The following is a 21,375-nucleotide window of genomic DNA, read 5'->3' as shown; positions in this document are numbered from 1 at the left end:
ACTACTTGGATATATAGGTAACCCCTGAAATCTCGTTTGAAAGGTCTCGTATTCGGATATACTAGGTGTTTATACTCTATGATGTCTGGGGTATTATTCCGGGACTTCTGCTGAACGGTAGTTCTGACCTAGTCCTTGGCTAATACTTTATCCTGAAATGCTTGAAATATAGCATAAAGCCCTTAGATGATTAGACAATAAAATTGATAATCATCTGTTGTAGCTAAAAGATCCTCTAAAGGGGACATACTGCAAAGTCGAAGCTGATATCTCTCTGCTGAACGGAAGTTCTGACCTGAGATCCCTCAGTTCTCGCATTTAACCCCTAATTTATGTACAGACATCATTGTAGTATTCTTACCTGTAAGTCTGAATATTGGGATTCTGGATACGGGAGTATATTCAAGAGGTGGGACACATGAATGAGTTTAAGTCTTAAAACATCTAAATCGTATCCTGAATCAGTTGAAATTTGTATGAAAATTTAAATGGATCAGTATATCGACAATCTAAGTGAATTGTTTAATTCTGAGTATGATTTAAAGCTTAACGGTACTTGTGACTTGTCAAAAACTGATAAGATCCTCTGACGCATACTCAAACAAAAATATTATTTGTAAATATGTTTGTATATATTTCTTTACTGCTTTATATTTTCAGAAAATACAAAAAGATTTTGATTTCTGCGTTATTTTTGATAAACCGATGTCTGAGTTGCTGAGTTTCAAAATCTAAGTATGCTGTTTGTGTTTCTGAAAAATAAAACAAGTTCATTAATTTGAAACTTGAAATTTCTTGAAAAACTTCAAAAACATTTGTGATATCTTCAAGGTCATTAACTTGAACTTGAATGATAATTTGTGAGGGAATTGGATTCTTTATATTGCCATATCTGTTAAGTTTGTTGACAGGGGAAATATATTAGAGAACATGTTTAATGATTTTAAAATGTTGTTACTTATCATTTTTCTGAGTGATTACAGGAAAGAATCAGATTACGATCCCGAAGAGATGAGTCTAAGGGGGAGTCTGAAGATAAGTTGTAAGTGAGGAAGAGCTTGTAACTGGAAAGCAAGGTGATGATCTCTAAAAGCACGGAAGCTTGATGAGAGGGGGAGCCTACTAATGATGAAGTTGTAAAGATGATCAAAGAGAAAGATTGACGGATTCTTATATTGTTACAATCTGAACAAGTTGGCAAAGATGATCAAGATTGAAGAGGTGGCGTAACAGAGAATGTTCACTGAAGACTTCGTCAATATCCGAGGGGGAGTCTGTTGGTGCACTACGTCTATTAACTTCGTCTTGTATCATGTAATTGGATAGGATAGGTTAGAATAACCAGTGCACGAGGTTCAAGAAACGAGAAGTGGTAAATTAGCATGTTGGATCGCTTATGTGAACAATGTCCATAAAAGCGACCCACACTATCATGCTGGACCGCTTATATGAACATTGTTCATATAAGCGAACCACATTATATTGTCTGGATCGCTTATTTGGTCGGTCGTATAAGCGGTTCATGAACTCTATAAATAGGTGCATGGTTGATTCATTTGTAAGGGCTTGGAACTTGTAACGAAGTGCTGCCGAATTGCTTCCAGGTTGTAAACGTTATCAGAATCAATAAAGTGAAGCATTATATTTAGTTTGAGCATCTAATTCAATGATTCCGCCTTTGAATTGGAAAACGACTCTTCTGATCGACTCATTCAGGGTCAACGACGATCCAACAGAGTCCTCCTTCTCGAGGTGAGGAGGAGGCCAGGTATCAACCCACCAAGAAACGAAGGAGAGGAAAGCAACCTACAGTTGCTCACCCTCCCAGACACCTCACCAAGAAAGAGCTACGTCATGAGTGCGCGACTTGCGGCAAATTCCAATTTTAACTTGAACAAGAATTAATCACCCAAGAGCCCCAAAATGTCACCCTTTGGCTCCAATCAATTGCAAAGATACCAATCAAACAAACAAACGAAGAGTTATAGATTAATGATTTTACCTCGGTTGAAAAAAAAAACCAAACTCAAAACAATCAATCACCAAAATTTGGGTCAGGCATTTTATCAAACAACTGGTGTGCAAGTTGATTCTGAGCCTAAAAACAAACCCTCAAAGAACAAACCCTTATCCCGTAATTGAAGAACAAACAGATTGATCAGTTGTGAATGTGATGTTTGTAATAAACGGTGAAGAAAGAGAGAAAATTACAGCCGATCTGAAACGGAGTGTGCGTCTGTCTACTGGTGGTTGAGTGAGGGAGGGGGTAGAATTGAAAATGTGGGGGTGGGGTCGGAAGAGTTGTTGTTTCCGTTGCTTTGGTGGCACCGATGGAGTTGTTGTTTCCGTTGATTGTGCTGTAAATCACCTAGCAAACCAAGAAAAGCGTCGATCGATGTTGATGAACGGTGGAAATTGGAATGATGAAAGTGGTGAAGGTGAAGGTTTCCTCTGATTAGACTAGTGAAACATGATGTTGGAATTCACAGTTGAGGGAAGGGGGAAGTGAAGATACAAATTTTCTTTTTCTTCTTCTGATGATGTCCCTGAAACAAATACAGTTTTTGGTTTATAAATTTTCTCATTTTTATGATTTTTCGGTGGAATAAAACCTAGACCTTTCTTTTTGAAATTACCATTATGGTTTGGTTTCTTTTGAAAACCAGAACCAGAACTGTAACCTTTTTTCTTGTTTAATTTTTGTTGAACTCTTGAGGTGTACTTTTTAGGTTTTTCAGAAAGATTTACATCTTTTATTTCAGAAATATTAATTTGTGTTAGTTTGAAAACCTTTTTAATCATTTCAGTTTTAACACCTCTTATTGGAAATTCTTCATCAGAATATAATTTGTCAGAATCATTCAAAGTATATGCTACTTTGAATGTTTCGTCACTCAAATTATTTTGTGATAACAAAAATTCTTTATTATAAACCCGTTTGTCCTTTTTGACTGTTGGACTTGAAGTGTCGGACTCAGACTTTGACACTGACTTTGACTCCTCCGTTTCATCTTTTTCCAACACCTGATCGACCACTTTCTTTATTAACTCGGACTCATGATCAGTGTCGGATGATGTAAAAGTGACATCAATGTTGTCTGGCAAGTTATTCTAGAAGGCTCAGATTCCCACTGTAAGTTGGTTGCCTTTTTGACTCTTTCTGAATTATGATTTCATGGAGAATATCCATTTTCAAGTGGAGGTGGACACTTGTTATAACTGGCACTTTGTTTCTTACCAGAATCCTTCACTTTAGTATGCTCTTTTATTTCGGAATTCTTCACTTCAGATGTTACTTCTTCAAATGCTTTCATGCCTTCCACTGTAGGATAAATCATGTCAATCACATAAGAAGAACATGAGTAACTTTTTAACTACCTGTTTACTCTCTCGGTTTCTATCCTCTGAGTTTCCAATTTTTGTTCAAGCTCTGCACACATCTCAATGTAATAATTGACAATTTTCTGCTTTGTCATGTATGCTCCATTGAGTGTCTTCATAACTGTTGCTTGTTCACTGCTTGACTCGTTATATTGATTCATGGCTTTGTTTAAGACATCATACGATTCTTTCAGTCTTTTCATGTTGTGAATCAACTCCTTGTTTTGCTTCTTCATAGTCTCACAGTTTTCACATTTCTCAGACATCTTTTCTGCATCAGCTTCCTTTTTAATCTCGAAAGCTGGAATTTCTTTCACCTGCTTCATTATCACACGGATATCTTCATCATCATGTTTATCTTGTTTTTTAAGCTTCTGCTTTGCCACTCGATGTTGGTGCATATGTCTGTCGACTTCGTCTTGTATCGAGTCTTGTAATAGATTAGATTGATCAGTGCACGAAATACGATAAAAATGTGAAATATATAGTATGTGACCATTTCGCACGAAATGGGATGTGTACATTTCGTAAATGAGACGTGTCCATTTTGTACGAAATGGCAACGGCCATTTCGTATGAGGACATCTCGTGCGAAATGGACTGCCTATAAGTTCGTGCCTTGTTCAATTCATTTGGAACGATTCGGATTCCGGTGCCAAGGTGCTGCCGAAGTGTCTACAGCCTCTAAAACGTTGTTATATCAATAAACAAGACAATTAAAGTGTATATCAAGCTGATTCAACTCCGATACGTCTGTTTCCGCCTTTCGTATTGGACAAAAACTCTTCTGAACGACTCGTTTGGTCGTGCAAACGATCCTACATGTGGTATCAGAGCTCAGGAGGAAGAGTTCTTACCGAATTCAGTTTGATTTCATCAAAATTCTGATTTCTACACTTTCTTTTACAAGATTTTTCAAAATTAAACAAGATTTCACGGTTAAAATGGCTTAATTTTCACATATAACGTGCGAAACACTGTTTTATCAAATCCTTGAAAGAATCAGACCTAAAAGTTGATCAATTTGACGAAAATCCGGCCGATTGGGTGACATCAACATCATTTCGCTTGAACTTGCTTCCATTTCGCTCGAGTTGAACTTCCATTTCGCACGAAATGGTGATTTAGTGTGGCCAGATCGCTTGAAAGTAGGTACATTTCGCACGAAGTGGGTAGAAGGATCCATTTCGTTTGAAAGTTAGCCATTTCATACGAAGTCGTCCATTTCGCATCAAATCATCCATTTCGCATCAAATCATTTCGCTTGAACTAGTTCGCACGTATTGAACTTCTCCAGTTCGTTTGAAAGGTTGAGTTTGTGAAATTTTATACCGAATCATGGAAGAAGAGTTTTACAACGCGTTTGCTACTGCCCCGGGTACTCCTGTTACCATTGCTCAGAGTGTGAACATGAAAAATGAAACAAGAAGATTACAGAAACCTCCAAAGTTGATGGGCATTAAAGAATACTATGGATGGAAAGACCGGTTCGAAAATTGGGTTCAAGCGAATCATTTAAGGTCTTAGGAATGTATTGAAAAAAAGTATGTTAAACCTCGTACAGATGTGGGAGTTGTCAAAACTATTTCTGAATTGTCGGACAAAGAGAGAGAGATGTACAAGGCAGAAAAAATGATGATCAGTCTTCTTCAGCAAGCTGTGAAAGAAGACATCTTCATATTACTTCAACATGATGGTACTTCACGTTCGATTTGGGAAGCACTTCGAATTAAGTTTGAAGGAAGTACGAAGATGATTAGGAGTAAGAAATCATTATTAAAGAAAGAATTTGATTTGTTTACTAGCTTGCAGGGTGAAACTACAAAGAAACTGATTGAGAGATATTGTCATTTAGTGCGTTCAATGTCATTGTTAGATATAAACAAAGATCAAGAAGAATGGGTTGACAAATTAGCTGATGCTTTACCTCAGAAAGAATGGGGTACATATCTGATGATCTTAAAGAACACTGGAGAATATGATAAATTGACAATTTCTCAGTTCATTGGAAAACTTGAAGGACAAGATATTGAACAACAAAAGATTGCTAGAATGAACAATCCAAGTGGTCAACAAGACATCAAGATGTATTACAAAGGGAATGTTCAGAATGTTGAAACAAGTCCGAAGGTCCAAACCGCTTTCAGCGCAGAAAACTCATCCGGATCAGTTAATCAAAGTCCAATCAGCAACAGTGGATTTTCTTCATACTCAAATGTTAATCCGAATGTTTCAACCTCAAGTTATCTGTCTCAAAGCTCAAACAACAGTAATGTTCATGTTTTACATTGCAACAACGCGTTGCATCTTCAGAATGGTCAAAATTTCTCTGAAGAAGTCGCTAATGGTCATATGGCATTACTTGCTACAGTGTTAGAATCATATGAGGGTTTGGTTGCAGGAAGAATTGGAAATCCTATGCTAACAAAAGAGGATTATGATCAGATTGATGCTGAGGAAATGGAGCTTATGGATATTAAGTGGTGTTTAGCGAGTGTGTTGAGGAGAGCTGAGAAATTTAAGCAGATTATAGGAAGAGATGACTTCCGTGATGCTAATGTTTCTACTTTCGGTTTTGATAAATCTAAAGTTATTTGTTTTCGATGCAGGGAAAAAGGACATTTCAAGAGGGAATGTACCAATTGGGAAGCAGGTGGAGCTTAGAATCTGTTCGGGAATAATGATTATTATCGGAAAGCTATATATCAACAAGTTGCTCAACAACCGTCATCATCCCATGCTATTGAAGATGGAAAGAAGAAAGCTTATTTAGTTAATCAAAATGATGAAAGAATGGCAGAAGGTTTTAGCTGGGACAAATACATTCCGGCTGATTCAAAGTTTAGAGCATTCATTGCACAAATAATTCAAGAACCAGATTTGATGAAAGAGTGGATGGATGTGTTTGCTAATGATGAGAAAAGTCAAGATGAAGAGTCTGTCTCTTCAAAAGAAAGCTCAGAAAAGACAACAGTCTTTGATCAATCATTAACTGATAGCAGTGATGATGAGGAAGAAATTAAACAAATAAACATTGGCAAAACTCAATTATCTCCTGAAAGTTTTAAATTTTATTTTGTAGATAGATTGGAGAAGCTAAAGGAGAAACGAGCAGCAAAAGAATAGAAAAAGGTAAAATGCAAGAATGTTGCTCAGGAAGAGAAGTCTGAACAGACTGAAAAACTTGAAGTTGAAAAGATTATCGAAGTTGAAAAAATTGTTGAGATCACGAAACCTTGTCTAAAATGCTTGGAACCATGCAAACATTGTGAAGAGAAAGATGAGAAATTTAGTTTGCTTGACAAGATGAAAGAAAAATTATTGTTCGATGTTAAATATGTGAAAGAATCGTATGATGTGTTAAACAGAACGGTGAATAGTTTGCAAAAGACAAACTCAGAAAGAGAAAATGCCTTAACGATGATGAATGCAGTGATGATGTCTAAGCAAAAGGCTATCAATCCCTATATTGAGGAATGTGCAAAGTTAAAGCAGGAGTTGGAGACTGAAAAGATTGAGAATGAAAGAATCAGACGATTGTTGCAAAGTTATTCAAGTTATGATTATTTGATTGACAGAATTTATCCAACTGTTGCAGGTTTTGAAGCATTTCAGGATAAGAAGACAGAAGAGAAGGATACTGGTAAGAAACAAAGTGCAAATTATAACAACTGTCCGCCTCCGATCTGGGAAGGTTATTCTCCCAGAAAACCAAATGAGGAGCAAGTCAAAAAGGCAATCAATATTAAATTAAAGTCTAAAACAACTGATGAGTTACTAGAAAACATTGACGTCACTTTCACATCGTCTGACACTGATCATGAGTCTGAGTTAATAAAGAAAGTGGTCGATCAGGTGTTGGATAAAGATGAGGAGTCAGAGTCAAAATCCGAATCCGAGAGTTCGAGTTCATCAGTTGATAGTCTAAAATCGTCGGTCAAAAGGTTTTACAATAAAGAATTTCTGTTATCAAAATCTAATTTGAATGACGAACCAATCAAAGTGGCATATACTTTGAATGATTCAGACAAATTATATTCTGATGAGGAATTTCCAATAAGAAGTGTTCAAATTGATAAGATTAAAAAGGTTTTCAAGTTAACAGAAATTAATATTTCTGAAATAAAAGATGTAAATCTTAATGAAAAACCAAAAAAATACACTTCAAGGGTTTAACAAAGAATGAACAAGAAAAAGGGTTACAGTTCTGGTTCTGGTTTTCAAAAGAAACCAAACCATAACAGTAATTTCAAAAAGAAAGGTTTAGGCTTTATTCCATCGGAAAATCATAAAAATGAGAAAATTTCTAAAACAAAAACAATATTTGTTTCAGGGTTAAGTTCTGAAGAAGAAGAAAAGAACTCATTCTGGAAGCAATCGAACAAAGCGTTCTTTGCAGAAAAACAGAAACATGAGAAGAATGGAGTTCATCAAAGAAAGGAGACAAGAACCTGTTATAGATGTCAAGAAATTGGTCACATCGCCTGGAATTGTCCAAAGGCAACCAACATCAAACAGGAAGTTATTTCTAAACTCAAAGAAAAGATTGTTGATAAAACCGAACCACCAACTGAAAAATTCAAAGTGTTTAAAAACTCAACATATGAAGTTGGTGAATGTTCGAAAAGGTTTTACAAAAGAAGGGTGAATCTTAACAACCAAACATGAGTTGCTAAGAAAACATATGTGAAATCTGGCGATAAATCTGACTCGTCAAAGTCAGAGGAGCCACAAGTTGAGGTTAAAAGTGATAATTCAGTTCCGCCAATGGATGATGTCAACTTTCCACCATTGCGGGCTGAAAATTTAAAATCAAAGGTTGGTAAAGTGGATTATTAGAAAAAGCCACGAGAAAATAGGAACGTCCAATTCAAAAGAAGTGATAGTTAATAAGGAGACTCAGGAAATAGGCAAAAACCCGCCATGGGAAGATGAATTAGATGAAAAATGGTCAGATCTTTATATGTTAGCCACTACAGCAGAGAATCTTGATCCTTAATTAAGATACGTGGCCAAATCTAAACCAACCAAGGAAGTTAAATAAATAAGTATGAGGCAATAAAATAAATGTGGAGCATAGTCGTCATAGCCAAATTAGATAAACAGTACTTCAGTTGTAAGTTGTAATAGATATATAAGGTTGTTGTGTTTGCTATTTTAAATAAAGTCTGGTTGTATAGTGTACCAAAATGTTTGTACTAAATAAATAGTTGTGCTTGATAAACATCCAGATGGAACATGTTGTTAATGAACCAGTTAATGAAGTTAACCAATCGGAACACAATAACGAGGATCACTTCCTAAATCGGCAAGACATAGAAAACATCGTTGCTCAGGGAATAGTTAATGCTATTCCAGCAATCGTCGCTGCGGTAAAAAGTCCTGTTGAGCCTTCACAAGCTCACTGTAGGATCGAATTTCGACCTAAACGAGTCGTTCGGAAGAGCTCAACTCCGTTTCAGAGGCGGAAACAAGGAAACGGACGTGTACACAGCTTGTATCACACTTTAATCCTCTTGTATATTGATTTTACAACGTTTACGTTTACAAGGAAAAACCGGCAATACCTCGGTATCAATTCTGAACAATGTTACAAATGAAATGACAATGAAGCCTATATATACTAGTTTGGAACCGCTCATAGTGACAAAGACATAAGAGCGATCCTACACTAAACCGTATACGCGATCCATCATGTTGCTGAAAAAGCGATCCATAAAGACTGCCATAAGAGCGATTCACCACATGTTGACTATCATGAACCTTCTCTTCTTGTGAACTTCTCTCATTGGTTCTTTGAATGGTGACATATCATTTGACCCTCATTTGGTCCAATCAAAACCAATGAACACAATTCACATTTTAACCTAAAATCTCCTTTGTCGTTTACTGATGTTGATGATTATAATATTTTGATGATGTCACATGATGTCATCATTAAACATAATGACATCATGCTTGATCAGATCCGCATCGCAACCCGGACTCGACATTAGACGAAGACGATAGATGACTGCACCAACAGACTCCCCCTCAGATGTTGACGAGTCTAAAGTGTCGAGTCTTCAACGACTTCAATCTTTATCAGTGCAAGCATCCTCAAATCTTTCTCTTCTCTTTTCATCATCACCAACAGACTCTCCACGCACAATCTCTACTCAGATGTCTTCAGACTCCCCCTTTCGATATGCTGGGATCGCAGTCTGGCATGTTGTAATCACAAACTTTTCAGGTATCGGAACCTGGTTCTCTATCTCTTTGAAACCTGCACATCCTCTACCCAAAAATAAATCTCCCGATGATAATATGAAAATATCTAATGAATCATTCACATAAATTATACAATCACAGAATGATTTTACAATTTGAAGAACCACTTTGAGATATATATCATTTTTGTTTTCAAAAATCAACACACTCTCCCAAACCAGCTGTTCGTCATGTTTAGCACTCGGAATTTTGAAAATCAACTTTTCAATACCAGTTGTCGAAAATCTTTTTGAATTTTTTAAAAATTTATGCTAAAACACACTGAAAATCTTTTTGGATTTTTCACAAAAGAGAAATAAAATGCAGTAAAGAAATATTTACAAACAGATATTTACAAACATTATTTTTGTGAGTTTGTGTAAGAGGATCATATCAGCTTATGAGACAAATCACCAACACCGTTAAGCTTGATTTCATATTAAGTTTTAAACAATTTACCTAGATTGTCAGTATACTGATCCACTTAAATTTTCACACAAAGTTCAACTGATCCGAGATACGATATTAATGTCTTAGAAACTAAAACTTATCCGTGTGTCTCACTACTTGAATATACTCCCGTATCCAGATCCCAATATTCAGTCTTACAGGTGAGTATACCACAGATGATATCTGTAAGGGGTTAGGTGCGAAACCGTGAGAGCTCAGGTCAGAACTTCCGTTCAGCAGAGAGATGACGGCTCAACTTTTGGTGGGTCCCCTTTAGAGGATCTTTTTTACAACAGCAATGACTATCAATTTTATTGTTTCATCGATTTGCTGAGGGCGGCGCTTTTTCAAGCATTTGCAGAAAGTATTATCCGGGGACTAGGTCAGTACTTCCATACAGCAGAAGTCCCGGGATAATACCCCAGATATCACTGAGCATAAAGACCTAGTATCTCAGAATAAGGGACCTTTCAAACAAGATTTCAGGGGTTACCTATATATCCAAGTTTGTGTTAACCCACAGAACAAGCAAGTTTGAAATTTAGGTTTATATCTCGTCACAGTTTATTAAATGTGCAAAAACCTACTGACATATCCACAGTAAGATTGTTTAACACTTTTAAACTTTCCAATTCTTTAGCATGTTGTGATAGTCCGCTGATGTACTATCATTTCCTCTTTTTCACAACAAACTCATTTTTGAATTTTATCATGTTTTTGTCTTTTTCAAATTTTCTAATGTTTTTGGATTTTCTGAAATTTTCTACTCCCCCTAAAATGCAAACACATTAACGAAAATTGAAAACAAACTGTACAGAAACATGACAACTGATATCAAATCGCATCAATTCGCCATTCACTTGGCATAAACAATCAGAACTCCCCCTATCAACAAACTATTTTCTCATTTAGATTTCAAAACACTAAAGTTTGTTTTAATCAAAATGATTTTTCCGGAAAATAAGTTTGGTTGATTTTACCACTTGTAAGTATATCAATACTAAGTTTGGGGATGTGGTTCATCATCTTGTCTCTCAATCACTTGTAGGAAAATGCAAGTACAAATTAATGTCCTTGATTTACCATATGCACAAGTTTTGCACAATCAAATCTTCTAACCACTTGTAAACAAACCTTTTTTACCATTTGCATGATTGACGTTACCGTAGAAAATTCCTCAAGAAAAATGCCGATACCTGCTCCTCGCTTACCAACCTGGAAGCTCCGGCATAGTCCTTTAACCTGTAAAATTTTTACAATTTTAAACACTTTCAAATCATCCTAATTAACATGAAAGATGCCGATTCCTGATCCACGATTACCAACTTGGGATCTCCGGCAAGTCAGGTTTTTCATTTAAACAGATTCACCCAAGCCTGACGGTCCTTGGGTGATTTCGAATTCTTGTTCAACAATGGTGGAAAATTTGCATCATCCATTGTTAAACCTGAATTCTCCTTTTTTACCTCAACCAATGGCTCCTCTGGTTTTAACGAACCAGAATCATTGCCTGCAGGTGGCTTGTCTGACTTTGACCTGTCAGATTCATCGCCGACCATTTTCTTCTTTTTCTTTTCCTCTTTCGTCCTCGGATTTGTATCTGATGAATCTGTCTTGCTAGACTTTGCAATTGAAGGAGTTGATTCATCAGAACTTTTATTCTTTCTGTCCGGTGAACCCGAGGACAATATCTTCTCGAGATATTCTCTTGCTTTCTTTCTTTTCTTCCTCAGTCTGTCTTTCTGCCCCTGTGAAAGCTTGACTTTCTTTTCTTGAATTTTCTGTTCTTGAACTTTAGGTTTTAGAACCTTCTGTTCCTGGGGCTTGACTTTGACTGGAATCTTTGCCAATTTCTGAGAATTAACCCTCAATCTGTCATTCGATTTCCTTGGGCATTCTCTGGCAATGTGACCTTTGATGTTGCAATTAAAGCACCGTCTGGTCTCATAACTCCAATTCCGGCAGTTAACAGCAATGTGTCCTTGATAACCGCATCGGTAGCACACTCTGTTATCGTACCGTATACCACTTTCACACCAAATGCTCAGATCATAGCATTGTCTGGCTTGGTGATATTTTTTCCTCAAGTTTGCTGATTTTGTCTTTTGAGCACTGTGGTCCGACCTGCACCACTTATTTCCAACAATTTTTGAATTTTCATTTTTTACTTTTTGTAATTTTTTCTTTTGATTGGATGATCCATCTGATGAACTTTTATTATCTTTTTGTTTCTGTTCCACTTTCTTCTTCAAAGGTTTCTGTTTAGAACATTCACCTTTTTCAGTTGATTGTAGAACAGTTTTCTGAAATTTTTCTTTTAAATTTAAAAACAATTTTTGTTTTTCAATTTTAACATGTTTATCATCAGATTTTACATCACAATCTTCAACTTTGACAGAGTCAAAGTTTGTGACATCGTCACTTATTGGAACAGAATTGATTGGTTTTGGACAGGGAAAATTCAAACTGTCTGATTTAGTCACAAAACCTATCAATTTCTTCTCAAGTTCATCAATTTTGTTTCTCAAATTCTTAGCTTCACTTTCAAGCTGAGATATTCTCCCAAAATGAGACTTGATTGTTTTCTCATTATCATTCTTCAAATTTTCAAGAACAGATTTTTCATTCATCAAAACTTTTATCTGTTCCTGAAATTTTGATTCATTCGCTTTCAGATTCTTGTTTTCCAGCTTAATCCAGAAATCCTCATCTTCTGAAGATTTCTTTTTGCTTTCAAACTCTTTTTCCAACACTTCAATTTTCTTTCTAGCACATTCACATTCTTTCTCCAAATTTATAATTTTCTGAAGATGTGAATTGATCAATTTTTGCTTTTCAATGTTGTTTTGGCTAAAAACCTTTCTCCCATCTTCAAGAATTTTCAGTTGATTTTGAAATTCTTTTTCACTTTTTGATTTTTCAATTTCAAAATCCTTAATTTTCTCTTCAAAAACCTTTTCTCTTTCTTTCAACTTCTTGTTTTCAAATGTCAAACTGTTCAAATTACTTAACAGTTTGTCATTTTCAGCTTTCAACTTCTCACAATTTTCCTTCAAAATAAGAATCTGCTTATCATCAGCATGCTTCACATCTTCTAACTTCTTGACTTTCGATGTCAAACTTTCCGCATCCATCAAGAGTTTGCCATTTTCAGTCTTGAAGCTGTCACATTTTGAGCACACTGATGCAGAATTTGAAGAGTCATTCTTCACAGATTCTTTTTCAGTTTTCTGTCCTTCAGCTTCCTTTGTTGAACTTTCTTCAACTTTTGCTTTTTTCTGGATATCCAACTCATGCTCTTCAATTTTCTGAATAAACTGTGCCAGATTCATAACTTGAGACTTCCTCATTTGTTTTACAATCAACAGATAAGTTCCCCACTTCTGTTGGGGTAAAGCCTCAGCTAGCTTATCGATCCACTCATCATCCTCTTTCTTAATGTCCAATCTACCCATTTCCAATACCAGATGACAATATCTATCAATTGTCTGCTTTGTTGTTTCATCTTCAAAAGCCATAAACATATCAAATGATTTCTTCAATAACGCAGCTGAAACTGTATCAACCGATGTAGCAAGAGCATTGTAAAATTTCTCTTCCATATTTCAAAAATCAGACGATACTTCGGGAAATACCTCGACAGTATCGAGCGGACCAAAATACCAAATGAGCGAACCAGATGTTAATTTTTGGAGCGGACCTGACGTGACCTTATCAGCGAGCCTAGAGTGACGTCAGCAACGAACGAACAACTTTCGAGCAAAAGTTCAATTTTAATCAATTTTAAGCCGAATTTAGTTCTGAAAATCTCAAAGTTTTGTTAAATCATGATTACGCACACACTGTGTGAATTTTAAGCGATTTTGACCGTAAAAAGTTCCGTTTTTTCGAAAAAGAAAGGTGTAGAAGCAGAAAAAGTGATGAAAACGAGCTGTATATGCGAGATCTCCTCCTCCTTGGCTCTGATACCAATTGTAGGATCGAATTTCGACCTAAACGAGTCGTTCGGAAGAGCTCAACTCCGTTTCAGAGGCGGAAACAAGGAAACGGACGTGTACACAGCTTGTATCACACTTTAATCCTCTTGTATATTGATTTTACAACGTTTACGTTTACAAGGAAAAACCGGCAATACCTCGGTATCAATTCTGAACAATGTTACAAATGAAATGACAATGAAGCCTATATATACTAGTTTGGAACCGCTCATAGTGACAAAGACATAAGAGCGATCCTACACTAAACCGTATACGCGATCCATCATGTTGCTGAAAAAGCGATCCATAAAGACTACCATAAGAGCGATTCACCACATGTTGACTATCATGAACCTTCTCTTCTTGTGAACTTCTCTCATTGGTTCTTTGAATGGTGACATATCATTTGACCCTCATTTGGTCCAATCAAAACCAATGAACACAATTCACATTTTAACCTAAAATCTCCTTTGTCGTTTACTGATGTTGATGATTATAATATTTTGATGATGTCACATGATGTCATCATTAAACATAATGACATCATGCTTGATCAGATCCGCATCGCAACCCGGACTCGACATTAGACGAAGACGACAGATGACTGCACCAACACTCACCCTATTAAACGTACACGCGATGATATTTCCAGTAATAGTATCAATGGAGGTTGTAACAATAATAATTGGATTCAGGCCCTAGTACACAAAAGAATGAAAGCTGCAACACCTGGTTGCACTTTCAAGGAGTTCTTTGCCTGTAACCCAGCTGAATTTGCAGGCAATGAAGGGGCGACTGCGGCACTGCGTTGGTTGGAGAAAACCGAGGCAGTGATCAAAATAAGTAAATGTGCCGAGGAGGATAAAGTTATGTACGCTTCTCACCTTTTCAAGGAAGAAGCGTTAGAATGGTGGAACACGGTATTGCAAGCTAAGGGAAGTGACATGGCCTACGCCATGAGTTGGGAAGAATTTAAGCAATTGATAGAAAGAAAATTCTGTCCCGAATATGAAAAAGAACAAATGGCAAACAAATTCCTGAGCCACCGAATGGTGGATGTCGACTGTCGAGGGTATACTTCAAAATTCTTTGAGTATGCCAAAATTATACCTACTCTGGCTTCGCCGGAACCGGTACTTATCTCTCGCTATATTTGGGGTTTGATTAGCGAGATTCGTGACATTGTCAAAGCTGCTAGGCCTTGCACGATTGACGATGCGGTGGAGTTAGCCAACAGCTTAACTGACGGACTGGTGCGCACGCGGGAAGAAAATAGAAGGAAGGAAGTAGCCCAAAAGAGTACCCAAGGATTTCGAGTGGGTAATAGCAGTAACTTTAGGAAAAGAGGAATAGGGCGATTTTCTACTGCCGCATTTTGCAGTACCTGCAAAGGAAAGCATTTTGGAAAATGCAAGGGGTGCTGTAACTTCTGCAAAATTCCAGGACATCAAGAAGAAGATTGCAGGAAAAAGAAGGCGACAGTCTGCTACAATTGTGGAGAAACCGGGCATTTCTAGCCAAATTGCCCGAAATTAGTTAAACCAGCAGATAACAAGGCTAAACTTGCAGAAGGAACTACTAAGAAGAACGCAAGAGCCTTTCAATTGATTACGCAGGAAGCCGAACTAATTCCTGACGTCATAGCTGGTACGTTCTTAGTTCACAACGTTTATGCAAAAGTATTATTTGACTCTGGTGTAAACCAAAGTTTTATAAATACTTCGTTCTGTCAAGCTCTTAATTTACCTTTAACCAACCTTAGGCAGATTTTTACAGTCGAAACGGCAGATGAGAATTTAGCTGGATTCGATGTGGTGTTAGGAATGGATTGGTTAGTAGCCAACCATGCTCGAATTCCCTGTGATAAAAATTCCATAGAAATCCATACACCTACAGGAGAATTAATAATGATTACCGGAGACAAGCCACAAAAGCCACTGAAATTCATTTCAGTAATGAAGTTGGCCAGTTATTCAAGAAAACAAGGAATAATATATATGGTTTTGGTAGTTGTTAATACCAAAAGTAAGAAACTGGAGGACAAACCAATAGTATCAGAATACCCAGATGTCTTTCCAGAAGATCTACCAGGATTACCACCCGATAGGGAGGTAGAATTTAGAATTCATTTAATTCCAGGAACTATACCGATAGCCAACGCACCCTATCGGTTAGCACCCACTGAAATGCTGGAATTAAAGAAATAGTTAGATGAATTACTAAGTAAAGGGTTTATACAACCAAGTTCCTCTCCATGGGGAGCTCCAGTGTTGTTTGTAAAGAAGAAGGACGGATCGATGAGAATGTGTATCGATTATAGGGAATTAAACAAGGTTACAATTAAGAATCGATACCCATTACCTAGGATTGATGATCTTTTTGATCAATTGCAAGGAGCTAGATATTTTTCTAAGATAGATTTGCGCTCCGGATATCATCAATTGAAAGTACAAGAAGAAGACATACCTAAAACTGCTTTCAGAACTAGGTATGAACATTACGAGTTTACAGTCATGCCCTCCGGATTAACTAATGCTCCTGCAGCATTCATGGACATGATGAATAGGATCTATAAACCGTATTTGGATAAATTTGTAATCGTTTTCATCGACGACATACTTATTTATTCCAAAAGTCAGGATGAACATTGCGAGCACTTGCATGCACTCTTAACTTTGTTAAGAAAGGAAAAGCTTTATGCCAAATTCTCGAAGTGTGAATTTTGGCTACAGGAGGTGCAATTTTTAGGACATATGGTGAATCACGAAGGTATTCACGTAGATCCCTCCAAGATAGAAGCGATCACCAAGTGGAAGGCCCCGCAATCGGCTACAGAAGTTAGAAGTTTTCTAGGATTAGATGGATACTATAGACGCTTTATTAAAGATTTTTCTAAGATAGCCGTGCCATTAACTAAGCTAACATGTAAAGCCGTAAAATTTGAATGGGGACTCAGACAGGAGGAGGCCTTTAGAACTTTAAAGCAAAAGTTAACAAATGCCCCAATCTTAGCATTACCAGATGGAACAGAAGATTTTGAAGTTTACTGCGATGCTTCTATGCTAGGATTAGGATGTGTATTAATGCAACGCAAAAAGGTAATTGCGTATGCCTCAAGGAAATTGAAAAAGCACGAAGAAAACTATACGACTCACGACTTAGAATTAGGAGCAGTAATTTTTGCCCTTAAGATTTGGAGGCATTATATGTATGGAAGTAAGTTTACTGTCTATACGGATCATAAAAGCTTAAGGTATATATTTAGGCAGAAAGAATTAAACATGAGGCAAAGAAGATAGATGGAAATTCTAAGCGACTACGACTGTGATATTCAATATCACGAAGGAAAGGCAAATGTAGTTGCAGATGCCTTAAGTTGTAAGTATCATGAAAAACAAAAGCGAGTTCGTGCACCTAGATTAAATCTCCAGTTAGATTTAATGGAACAATTAAAGAATGTTCAAACCACAACAATCAAGGATGATGCTGAAGAAATGAAAGGACGAATAAAAGAATTGGAGCAAGGAGTGGATGGAATTTGGAGATTCCATAAGAAAAGAATTTGGGTACCTAAGCAGGGAGATTTAAGAAATAAAATTCTAGAGGAAGCCCATAAATCTAGGTATACCATGCATCCTGGAAATAATAAAATGTACCAAGATTTAAGAAATAATTTCTGGCAGATAGGAATGATAAAGGATATAGCTAGTTATGTATCTAAGTGTCTTACTTGTTCAAAAGTTAAGGCAGAACACCAGAAACCTTCAGGGTTACTTCAACAATTAAAAATGCCTGTTTGGAAATGGGAACTAATAACCATGGGTTTTGTTACTAAGTTGCCCAAAACCAGAAAAGGTAATGATGCGATTTGGGTAATTGTGGATCGACTAACCAAATCAGCCCACTTTCTACCCATGAAAGAAACTTTCAGCATGGAAAGATTTGCCTACGTAGATGAAGTAGTATCCTTACATGGAGTTCCACTCTCCATTGTATCAGATAGGGATAGTCGTTTCACTTCACACTTCTGGACAAGTTTCCAAGAAGCCATGGGTACACGATTAAATTTAAGTACAACTTATCATCCCCAAACAGACAGACAAAGTGAAAGAACGATTCAAACCCTGGAAGACATGCTCAGGGCATGTGTAATAGATTTTGGTGGAAATTAGGTTGATCATTTACCCTTAATTGAATTCTCCTATAACAACAGTTATCATTCAAGCATCGAAGCTGCCCCGTTCGAAGCATTGTATGGACGAAAGTGTAGAACTCCAGTTTGTTGGGCAGAAATAGGAGAAAGTCAATTATCAGGTCCTGAGATTGTGCAAGAGACCACCGACAAGATAACTCAAATCAAGGAAAGACTAAAGACAGCTCGAGATCGCCAGAAGAGTTATGCAGACAATCGACGCAAGCCGCTAGAATTTCAAGTCGGTGATAAGGTGCTCTTGAAAGTTTCTCCTTGGAAAGGAGTAGTGCGATTTGGAAAGAAAGGGAAACTAAGTCCAAGGTACATAGGACCATTCCCAGTAACTCAACGTATAAGACCCGTTGCTTATCGTTTACAACTACCAGAAGAATTAGCTGGAGTACATGATGTGTTTCATGTATCTAACCTCAAGAAATGCTTATCTGACGAATCTCTGGTAGTACCTCTTCAAGTTGTGGAAGTAAACGAAAAACTGAAATTCGTGTAGAAACCATTGCAGATTAAGGATAAAAAGATCAAGTTTCTCAAGCACAAACAACTGGTATTGGTCAAGGTCAAGGTCAAGGTCAAGTGGGATTGAAAAAGAGGACCTGAATATACTTGGGAGCTAGAATCGGAGATGAAGCGAAAGTATCCACACTTATTTCAGTAAATCTCGAGGACGAGATTCTAAATAAGGTGGGGAGGATGTAAGGACCTTCAAACATGTCCCTAAACAACCCATAAATGTAAACCAGGACCCCTGAAACCCTACTGTGCATGAAAAACCAAGAAAACAAGAAAATTGGGTTTCAGGCGGGCCGCGTAAGGAATAGCTTAGTCTTACGCGGGCCGCTACAACTTATTAAATCACCGGATAAGAGTTTAGGGTTCCAGGCGGGCCGCGTAAGCCATAAAGGGAAACTTACGCGGGCCGCGACAGCTCATTAAAACTCCGGGACGCTTTTCAGGCCACGTGTCACACACGTGGCAGGCCTAGGTGTGACACGCTAGCCCTAGTCTACATTTAGGTAGTGCTCGCGGGCCGCGTAAGAAGCTGTTAAGGTTTACGCGGGCCACGTAAAACTCAATTTTCAGCTATAAATAGGTTGGGTCATGGGCAGTTCAGTGGTGTCGACGAAAGTTTCGAAATCAAAGTCATATTGCTCAAAATTTAAATTTTCACATAGTGAGGTGCTGCCACAATACCTGGTATTAACTCGATTGCTGCTACGATTAAATATCCGATCGATTGAAACTATCCAAAGGATGTTTAAGTGCTGCTCGCGTTAGGGTTATACTTTGTCATTCGTCGTTAATTCGATGGATGTTTAGTATGGCACTTTGTCATTCGTTGTGAGGGTTGTATCTCGTGAGTTATCGTAAATGTTGTATTAGTTACTAACCTGGTTCGTGTGCATTGTTGTTTAAATTAGGTTAATCAAGCTTACCAGTATGCTAAACCCTGCCCGTATAAACTTGCAATGTGAGTCATTCTCTTTTTATCAACTGTTTTACAATACTCCAAATTATTTTCGAAAGTTATAATTACAGGGATTAAGTCGTGGTTATCTTGAATCACTGGCTAGTGGGGTATTGTGCACATTACTAATTTCTCATGGTTAGGCTAATAAATCCTAACAGTGACAAACGTCACTAATTGGGTGACAAGACCCAATAGTGGTATGACCATCGTCACACGGGTGGCAAAGAGCTAGATAAAAATAAGATAAATGCCATTGTAATCGCTCTTATGCTGTAATTTATAACTATTTGTCCTTTTATAAAAATGAATGATTCACTCAGTATTTCCCCGCTGACAAAATATTTTTAAAACATGTTTCAGGTGACCTACTGTGAATCAAGAACAACTGCTACGGAGCACCCCCAAGCTTGAAGTAGTGGCTCAAATAAATAAATAAATAAACATGTTTTGTAAAATAAGGGAATTCCTATGAAATTCCTCTACTGTAAATTACGGGGTTTATCCCGAATTATGAAATAAATAATACTCGGGCATTTTCAAGTTTAAATGATCCTGCTAGACTTCCGCTGTACAACAGGTTTCTGTCCCGCGGTTCCTGGATCGGGTCAAACCGGGCGCAGGGTCCGTGACAAATATATAGGATGTGACCATTTCACACGAAATGGGATGTGTCCAATTCGTACGAAATGGAAATGGCCATTTCGTATGAGGACATCTCATGCGAAATGGATTGCCTATAAATTCGTGCCTTGTTCAATTCATTTGGAACGATTCGGATTCCGGTGCCAAGGTGCTGCCGAAGTGTCTACAGCCTGTAAAACGTTGTTATATCAATAAACAAGACAATTAAAGTGTTTATCAACCTGATTCAACTCCGATACGTCTGTTTCCGCCTTTCGTATTGGACAAAAACTCTTCTGAAAGACTCGTTTGGTCGTGCAAACGATCCTACCACTCGAGCATTTTCAGCATCTCTCTCGGCTAGATATTTTAAATGCTTTTTCATACTATCTGCCCAATAATCATCAGCACTATCTTCAACGATTTGAGCAACAAAGGCTTTATGATCTGAAATTTTGTTAGGATCATAATCATCCCAATTGAAACCTTTTGGAAGCCTTTCATCATCTTGATCTGTCAGACATGCTTTACTCTCAGATGAAATATATTTGTCCCAACTAAATCCTTTTGACAATCTTTCATCATCTTGATTAACTAGATAAGCTTTCTTTGATTCTTCAATCTCCTTCCTAGCATGTGTAGTTTGTGGTGATTGTTGTTGTTACGGCTGTTGAGCAACTTGATGATAAATCGCTTTCCGATAATAATCATTGTTTCCAAAAGGATTTTGGGCTCCACTTGCTTCGCGATTTGTGCATTCTCGCTTGAAATGCCCTTTTTCCCTGCAACGAAAGCAAGTAACTTTAGATTTATCAAATCCTAAAGTAGAAACATTTGCATCACGAAAATCATCTCTTCCAGTAATCTGCTTAAATTTTTCAGCTCTTCCGAACACACTAGCCAAACACCACTTTATATCCATCAACTCCATTTCCTCAGCATCAATCTGATCGTAATCCTCTTTTGTCAACATTGGATTTCTGATCCTTCCTGCAACTAAACTCCCATAAGACTCTAAC

The sequence above is a fragment of the Helianthus annuus genome, chromosome 17, assembly GCF_002127325.2.
Source record: "Helianthus annuus cultivar XRQ/B chromosome 17, HanXRQr2.0-SUNRISE, whole genome shotgun sequence".
Classification (NCBI taxonomy): Eukaryota; Viridiplantae; Streptophyta; class Magnoliopsida; order Asterales; family Asteraceae; genus Helianthus; species Helianthus annuus.
The sequence above is the reverse complement of the archived record's forward strand: the minus strand, read 5'-3'. Positions refer to the sequence as shown.